The sequence below is a fragment of the Triticum aestivum genome, chromosome 5B (genome assembly GCF_018294505.1).
Source record: "Triticum aestivum cultivar Chinese Spring chromosome 5B, IWGSC CS RefSeq v2.1, whole genome shotgun sequence".
In the NCBI taxonomy this organism is placed as follows: Eukaryota; Viridiplantae; Streptophyta; class Magnoliopsida; order Poales; family Poaceae; genus Triticum; species Triticum aestivum.
Window position 1 is genome coordinate 238,931,376 of NC_057807.1, and position 9,412 is coordinate 238,940,787.

Sequence of the window (9,412 nt, forward strand, 5' to 3'; positions counted from 1 at the left end):
GGAAGGGGCGGGCCGGTAAGTTGGCCATGGGAGCGGGGTCGGACGCACTTGAAGCAGCAGCTGTCGGCGGTGGATTGCAAAGAGAACTGCCTTGCTGCTCGTTGGACGACAGGGGTGGCGGAATAGGGAAGTGACGAGGGGCTGGAAGCGGAGGCATCAAGCCTATAGCATTCAGCGGAAGGGCCCCAGATTCTGGCCTCGTTTTTGGTCGCCAAATCCGTTTAATTTTTGGGAAGTGAGATTTCCTCTTACGTGTCCTGTGCATAGGATTTGTTGAGGAGATATGTTGCCGCTCCGTCTTCTTCTTGCGCCAAAATAATCGCAAGCTCTTGCCCTCGAAGCAGGATAGTGAATCATGGCCCAAGCAGGAACAACGGGTGCAGTAAAACAGACCTGGGCAGGTATCCCTATGGTGGCCCGGGTTGTTGCAAAGAGTATAAACCTTAGTGGGCTGGACCGTGGGTATCCTCACACAGAAGCAGGCCCTCTCAAAATTGTGACACGAGTCACAGAGCTTCGCATCACACTGGGCCACCCGATGGCCCTGGGCCCAGCATCTAGAGCAACGCCCCAACAAAGTATGAATGATTTCCGTAGGCGGCAAGTCAATCAAATCACAGATTTGTCGGATGCTTGTCTCCTCATAATGAGCCTGCCGTAGATCCAAGATACGTTCCAAAATAGCAGAAGGAATGTCCCGCCAATTGCTCTCCCTGCGATCCTTACCAATGAATTGTTTGGAAAGAAAATTAGCGTTCCTCGAGGAAAGAGGAATTTCCAAACAACCAAACTGAACTGTAGCAATGATCGGCAGTTCATCCTGGCCATGATGATCATCCAAGGCTGGATAATCAACTTCTTCAAAAGAAGTGAGCAAATTTGTAGATGAAGGTTTTGAGAAACCAAACTTCGCCAATACACTAGTAGTAGAAATATCTTTGGAAGAACTTTGCTCAAGAAATCCCAGGTTTGATCGAATAGCTTTAGGAGCACGAGACCATAATTCACTGATTTCATGCGGTGTACCCCAACGATCAGAATTATCCCATGGAGCCGTCCAAGGTTGTTTGAATAACCCAAAATGGCACACATAGTCTGGCCAAATTCTATCCCTTAGGGCATAGATAAAATGACCAACTTTGTTTGATGCCATTGAGAAATGAAATTTTTTTGCACCAAGATGGGACACATTGAAACTAGACGCAAGGCCCCCAATACAACATTGCAAAGCCAAACCAACCGAATCAAAAGAGAGGGGGAAAGAGGCTGAGGAGAAAGTGACCACCAAAAAGAATTCCTTGGTGTTGGGAGATGGAGAGAAATGCACTGTGGATCTGAACCTCCTACGAACCTGATCCTCGACCTTGAGGCCGGGGTTGAAATCCCAATGGAGTAAACCATCCATGATGCCCGCATAGAGTTCATGCAAAAAACAATTACTACTAGTACAGTGGATACAATACTGCTATTCTGGCTCCTCCTCGGTCGTCGAAACATCTCCCTCTACTGACTGCCGTTTTACTTTGGTTGTCTGACATGCGGGCCATGCAGCACGCGGGCCCAAATTGCATCCGCCAAATTAGAAGCCGGTATGCAGGCGGAGAGCACCCCGATCGTAGCATAGCAGTAACGAGCCATCATATCACAAAAAACCACCTCGCCACAGTCTAAGTTGGACAGACGAAGCAACCATCATTTCACTCTTTGTTGAATTCCCTTCTCCCTCACTGTCTTCAAGAAATCCAACACTCTCTCCTACCATTGTTCTTCTCTCCCAATGAAAGGAAGGTAAGACGATACGTGATGTTGGTATATTTTCTTTCAAAAAAACATTTTTGCAAAGCAGTAACCGATCCTCACTCTCTTTTTTGTTTCATTGTCATTGCGATTGTGTTTTCCTTTCAGTTGTCTCGTATTTGCCAGTTTCATTATGGACCAAGGAAGAACCAGGCAAAGATCTGCCAATGTTGAAGCAGACGCGGGAGGCTGATCCCCATGAGATAGAGAGCTCCAAAGAGATGGAGGCCACCATCGAGCCGACCCCAGATACACTCACGACCACTACTGAGATGGTGAATGCCCTGTTTGAGGTTACATCCCTCGTGGCCCTGCAGGTGCAATTTCCCCCCTTCGAGGATGTGTCCCCCCCCCCCCCCGCTAAGCTGCACAAGGTGATTTTCTTCTTTGTCGATCTTGATTGTGGTTTTTCATCTAAGTATGTGGTGATAAATAATGCAAGATTTTATTAGCTCCAATGCCATGCAACCTTCCCTGTCATGCATACTTTTGACTCTACATAGTGGTTTAAATAACTTGGGTTTTTTATACTGGAAAGTAATTCAAATTTTGTTTCTGTTTCAATTAGAGCCCTGATGCAGACAAGGATTGTGTGGTTGTACATGTCACTTGCTATGAGGCGGGTGACCCAAATATACGCACAGGGAAAACAAAGTTCTTAGGCTATTGGATCCCGAAATCCAGTTGCACTGATGCAAAAGTCGAGATGTATTCCAGCCACACTGTTGTCAGGCATGTTGTCCAGGGTGTACTGAAGCACAAGAAATTCAATGCTACTCATTCATTTGTGAGGCATACTGTTCTTGTCAAGCTTACGCAGGAAGATGACGTGGCATGCCTCGACAATCAAGTTTATGAGTGGCAAGGCCACAGGGTTATCTTCAAGAAGGTTGACAAGATTGAGCTGCTGCTGGACGTCATCGATGATGTTCATGGCAAGGCCCATCCTGTGTCCATCCCAAATTATATCGTGGCATGGAATAGTTGTCCCAACTAGTGTTTAAAAGTAGTTTGAATTGTGTTCAATTATCCGAACCTTGCCAATTATCGAGCCCTCTGGGGGGCGGGTTAGTACTCTATTTGAATCCGTTTATGGGAACTACTGCTACTTCTGTGTGCCCGTGAATCATGTGAGAACCCTCGTATTTGTTGTCGTAGATGCATCCTCACTACTTTTTTCATGCAATATGGCATGGTAAGACATGAGTTGCCACGATTTATCATACGAGCAGTATGTGTTTGATGAAATAGAGTACTTGTTTGACAACTATGCGCCGACGTTTACATACGACATGTAAGGCTAGTTAAGTACTTGTAAACACTCTTGGTGCTACCCAACGTGTAAGCAGTTGTGGAAAACACGCCACATTGACTAGCTCACAATCAATACTGTGCTCTTTGACATATAAGCAACTACGTATCTTGTTACAGTGGTTCATGCAGTTAACTGAGGCCACAATGTAAAATTCAAATGTTCACACGTAGTCCAGCATTCATGTGGAACATTAACATTAAACTTGCCTTCATAAAATACTTGAAAAGCATAAATTCAACAATTTTATACATCTCAATGATTCATAGAACATAACCAACATTTACTAGATCACATAAAAAGACAAAGTTGTGAGAAGGTTTACAAATCAGGAAAAACCAAGCAAGGCTGCTCTAAGCAAAGGGCCTCCCTAGGCAGGCTTTAATTTTCTAGAGTTCACTCTGGTTTTTCTTGTTGCCACCATCCAGGGTTAGGTTATCTCATTCCAGAATAACCAATTATAATTGTATTCTCAGTTAGAATACTGAACTGAACCATGTAGTGGACTAACCATCTGAACTTCTTGTGCAGATCCACTAAATTTAAGCACCACTATTTGCAGAAATAAGAAGACCACAATGCCTCTTGTCTGTGCACCTGTCACAAAAACCTCCACGCAGCCATGCCAGCTAGTCCTCTGTCCATCCTTGATCTGGGAAAAAGTGCATTCTGGATGAGGATGCAGTTGTTTTCACTCGTCCCTGCACTGCAATCATTAAGTAAACATACAAATTAGCTTCTTTTTGATTGCGTTGGTCATTCTACCTAGTTACTACCAATGTAGGAATACATGGAACACGAGCAGATAGACGACGATAACTAGGAATAGTCCTCTCATTTTGTGTAGTTCTACTAAAACTGAGGTGTGTACTTCTAATTGCACAAATAGAAACGATATGGAGACAGACATCCCTGTTTGCGTAAATATGAATTATGGTTATTTAAGTAGTGACAGTTACTTGCAGTGACATATGATTAACAACAACATCTATTGTGTCATACTTGGCACTAGATTGATGGTAGGAAGAAGTGCCATTAAGTAAGACGTAGCATCACATGACATCACATCAACACTGCCACTAGATTAACATGCAGAACAATAACATTAGTATTACTGCCATGAGAGTAGCACATGGTCAGTAAATGTGTAATCAAATTTGTGCAGTTCCACTGGTATGAAGCAATGTTAGCGATGTGAGATTTATGTGTTACTGCAAAAACACAATCCACGGGAAAAAGCAAGACAGAAGCACTTCATAAAATGGTGGTGTCATGGCTTCAATTTATCGACGGCACTAGACTAACAGCAACATTGCTTAATAGTGACCTTAGGTGGAATTTCTTCATGCTTCATGTCATTTTACATTAACGGTAGTGATAAGGGCGTAGGGACAGCAGGGGCATAAAGTGGTGAGGCAGATGTGGTTGCCAAGAAAGGCAAACATTCAGGCAACATGTTTGCATTTGTCCCATTTTTATCTCCTCGGCTACATTTTCCTATGTGAGCACAGGAAATCTAGACCTACTCATTCTCATTTGCATTGTCCCCCAACACCACTCACTTTCTTTCCTTTTCCGACCAAGAGACATGTCCACTTCCCCACCCTTTGCCATCCACATTGCTTTCTTCCCCTTTTCAACCAAGAGACCGATTGGGTAGCCAATATCTACTACTTTCCCCTGTTTCATCTTACAACCAAGTCCTAGATTCATGCTACATATTTTCCACTTTCTTCCCTGTTTGAACCAAGTCTTAGATTCGACTGTGTGAACTAGCTTTACCTCTAATAATAGTAAAAGTCTAGGAGGCTTTGGAATAGCCGACGAAAGTAGAAAAAGATCTGCATGCAGCCACGTGGGGAGCTCGGGCCGTAGAGCAAGGCCGGTTTCAAAGGAAGATATACCTGAGGGTCGTCAGGATGTGGCAACGACGGCTTGGGAGGCCGCATCTTGGCCACAATACCGCAGGAAGGAAGAAGGGGCCGGAGGACCTCTCAAACCGGTGCTGTCTTAGAGAGATGACACATCTGCTGATCGATACACGCGAGCAGCTGTTGGTCTCCTCCATCGCCGCTGACGAATGCCTGGACGATGCACCCGTACCCCTGCCCCGGCCGAGGTGGTCTGGCCGGATCTGTGACAAGCGCTGAGCAGAGAGAGAGAGAGAGTGTGTCCACCTATATTTTGTTAGATCTGTAGAGCATGAAAGAGTGAAAGAGAGGAACCCTAGTAAAGCAAGCATCGAGGCTCCTGCATATTAGGAGGGTAGGGAATTAGGAGGTCACGTATTTGGAAGGAAATATTAAGTCTCCATAAATATGACACGTATATATATATAGGCTATTCTGTTACGTGTAACATAATATTATTCTATTACCCTTTTTGAACTGACGGTTTCAGGTGGTTGTACTGATGTTTTCGAAGCGGTTGAACTGATGCTTTCAGTTGTGTTTGATCGTCTTCTTTAGTTCAAAAACTTTTTGTAATTTTATTGTCGGGACAGGGAGTGTAATATATAGTTGGAGAGCTCTTGACAACCATATTTCAAGTATATTGAACGTTTTTGCAAAATCATTATGGTTTAAGAGCAGTTTTGAAAAAACCGTTTTTTTTCAAAATCGAAAACGTGAATCATATTTTGGACTCAATTTTCAAACGGTTTGTCGGAATTGAGCAAATAAGATGGTGTTGGAAAGCTGGTGAAAATCCGCATCTTCCATATATGTATTGTTTTTTCTAATTATATATAATTTAAAAGTAATTTGAAAAACGGTGAAATCCTGGGCGAAATGTATTTTCACGTTTTTTTTGCAAACGGTTTGTCGGATTGACGCAAATGATACGACGTTGGAAAGCTACAGAAAATGTGCAACTTTTTTGTATTGAAATGTTTTTCTAATTCCTTACGGATTAAAAACGAATTCGAATACGGTCAAATTTGATTTTGAACATGATTTTTTTAAAAGTTTGTCCAAATGGGGCAAATAATATACCGTTGGATAGCTATCGAAAATGCGAAACTTAGTCATGTTGAATCTTTTCTCATATTTGCAGCCGCTGAAGAGTAATTTGGATAACGGTGAGACCCATCATGGTGTTTTTCCCTCAAAAAAACAGAATACTCGTACTGTTATATTTGTGTGTTTGTACTGAGGTATTTTTCACAGTAGTTTTGAATGGTTCCAAAAAAGTACTTGAACGGATGTCTATATGATTTTGTACTGAGCGTGTTTCCACGTACTAGACTTTACTTTGTATTTATTTAAAAAGTTTTCAATACGGCAAGACACATCCCGTTGTTTTCCCGTCTGATAAACAAAGTACTCGTACTGATAAATGTGTGTGTTTGTACTAAGCTATTTTTCACAATCCGGAATGTTCAGGGGGTTGATCACTTGAACTTGTAGAAATGTAACTTTTAGGTTTTGTTTAAAATGTGTTTCGACGTGTCATCATTACCGAACTTGCATGGTTTATATACTTGAATTGGCTGAATTTTCTTCTCCAAGAAATGTTGTTTTGTTTTGTGATAGTAACCATTGATGCAACAATCCATACCGAATTTGATATGCCCTTTGAACTGATTATAAAATAATACTGAACTGTTGGACATATGGTAACGCATGAAAACAATTACATAATCATCCACGGGTTGTAACTATTGCAAACAATTATCAAATGCTAAGCTACAGTCTGTACACTTCTTTTCTAAAATGTATTTAAAAAAGTCACACAATCTTCTATGGAACAGAGGAAAGATTTTTGTTTGTAATACAACATAAATGCTTGCTTAAACATATGTTGCACATCCTCGCAACCGGCAGCGAAGCATGCCGTTGTACTGCCAAGGCAAGTACTAGTCATCAGCACTAAAAAATTGTACAAGTATATATTGCGACATTCTACTGTTCCATATAAGCAAGATATTGAAGATAAGATTCCAAACAATTGTTAGGAGCATCAGAACTCAAAGATACTAGTCATGGAGATCCTTCAAATCGGTGGCACTGACGGGGTGTTAGAGGATGGTCGTGAGCCTGCAAATCCAGTGAGGGAACTGAAACCAGCAGTAGCAGAGTACTTTGTCAAACCAGGATTGCGTATACACGTTTGTTGGAATGGAGCAGTGAAGTCTCACTAGCAGTACTTTTCATGTAGTACTACATGGACTTGCTGTTAAATATACATGGACCCGCTGTTAAATACACATGGAACTGACCGTTTTCTAACCTGAGAACTACAGAAAATTAGCAAAAGTGAGCCGCCAAATTCTATGTAGAAGTGCAGAAATTAAGACATCAAAAGCTTAAACAAAGTAGCTGGAGTTTTTTTAACACATCAGCATTTGAACTTCTAGTTGTTCTTGTCCTCGGAACAAAGTACCTTCATTTTTAACCACCGCAAATAAACTCTTAAATACTTATGGCAAGCATATTTGAGCTGATGTATCCTTTTTTTAGCTATTGAATTGCTAACCACCACAAATGAACTCTTAACTACTTATGAGTTTTTAAATGCATAATACAATGGGAAATGGGTTTCAATCATATGCTAGAAGATGCCCCATGCAAAAACTAGAAATATGAGTGAGATGAAAAGAGTTGTACAAGAGTTGTTTCTACAAGAATCTACTCAACCTACAAAGACTACACCCACCGATCCATGTATCACTCGCTCCCTCATGTCCCCAACTCCATAATATGTACTAGCAGCTAACCTTAATACCGCAGACTTGTTGATCAACATTTGCCCACATTCCACTTGTTGAATGAAGCCATGAATGCGTCCCTGAGAATAAAACAGACCAGATGAGAGGACGGTAACACACAAGATTGAGTTCCGGTTCAGGTGTTTGTAAGTTAGTGAAACATGTGACAAAGAACTGAACTCAAAAAACAAGATTTTTGGAGATGGAAGAAGGCGTCAGACATCGGGTGAACCTGCTACCCCTACTCCTGCGGACTGACGGCTCCGGTGTAGTGGAGCTGATGGAGGCGTGGTTCACGAGCAGCGGCTTGGCGCACCGAGATTTGGCCTCTATAGGGGATCCGCTACCCCTACTCCTGTGGACTGACGGCTCTGGTGAAGTGGAGCTGATAGAGGCGGGGTTCACGAGCAGCGGCTGGGCGCGCCAGGATTTGGCTCTATAAAGATGAAGTGCAAATCACATTAAACGTGAACTAAATATCTTCCTAGCAACCTCATCCAATTGCATTACTCATAATATGATCTATAGAGAGACTTACATCCCAAATAAAATACATGTAGAGATGTGCGGCCACCAGCTTGTTTATATCTGAAATTTTTTAAGAAGCCAATGAACTTCAGCATGACAAGTAGATCAATACATCATGCAACTTACGTTGTTGCTTAACTCTAAACACATGGTCAAAATTCCAGTCACTAAAGAACTATAACAATAAAGCATTACCACACTGATTTACTTGTTTCACTATTAAAAATGGGTTTCAAACACAACTTCTAAGCAGACAGTGCTTACTTTTGCTCTCCCACTTCGAGTGAACAGGCAAAAACAAGAACGCATTACTTGCGCTAACAATCCGGAAATCCAATGAACACAAAAAACATTAGAATTATTCCGATACCTCGGGCGAATGGCTCTGCATATGTTGCTTTTTAGATGCGTCCGTTGGACTGATCTCCTTCTCCCATCTGGACGGATAAATTGTAGAACTTGCATGTCGATGTCACAAAACTCACACTTTGGACGGATCTCCTTCTTCCATCTGGACTGACAGTTGCAGAACTTCCATCAGGCAACTCACGAAACAAGCACGAATACAGCGATATCAACGAGAAATCGTGAGGGGGAGGCGTGGTCGCAGTGGTGGATGAACTTGCACGAATACAACATGGAAAAGCTTATGTAATTGGACTTACAACCGACAAGTAGATGTAATGAACAGAATACAAATACTCGTTGTAATATACACAAATAACATGGAAACACAGATGAAATCAAACTTATGATTGAAGCTACTTTGTAAGTTGTACTGATATAGCTAACATAGAGAAATTTTCATCTAGTGGACTTTAACATTATATTAGAAAAAGCGAGCTACAGAATAAACAACTAGATTATAATAGAAGCATTGGCTTATATTAGAAACAATGAGTTATGTAATAAACAACCAGATGTGAATTTGTTTCAAGCCAAGTTTGCTATTTTTGAATTTGATGCATGTTGCACTATAGGACTGCTACTGGTTTGCATGTTGGACTTGAGTACTTTTAAATTGTTTGCATAGTTTACTCTTGAAATCTCCACCACAAAAGAACACA

General features: G+C 41.7%; 1 long non-coding RNA gene across 1 annotated transcript; it reads right to left on the reverse strand.

The window, feature by feature from the left end:
* Positions 1 to 6,783: 6,783 nt before the first annotated feature.
* LOC123115923 (uncharacterized) lies at positions 6,784 to 8,858 on the reverse strand. Its single transcript, XR_006456834.1, has 4 exons — positions 8,716 to 8,858; positions 8,356 to 8,405; positions 8,050 to 8,253; positions 6,784 to 7,897 (listed from the first exon to the last, which is right to left on the reverse strand). It is a non-coding gene; the product is annotated as an uncharacterized lncRNA (long non-coding RNA).
* Between the last annotated feature and the right edge of the window lie 554 nt (positions 8,859 to 9,412).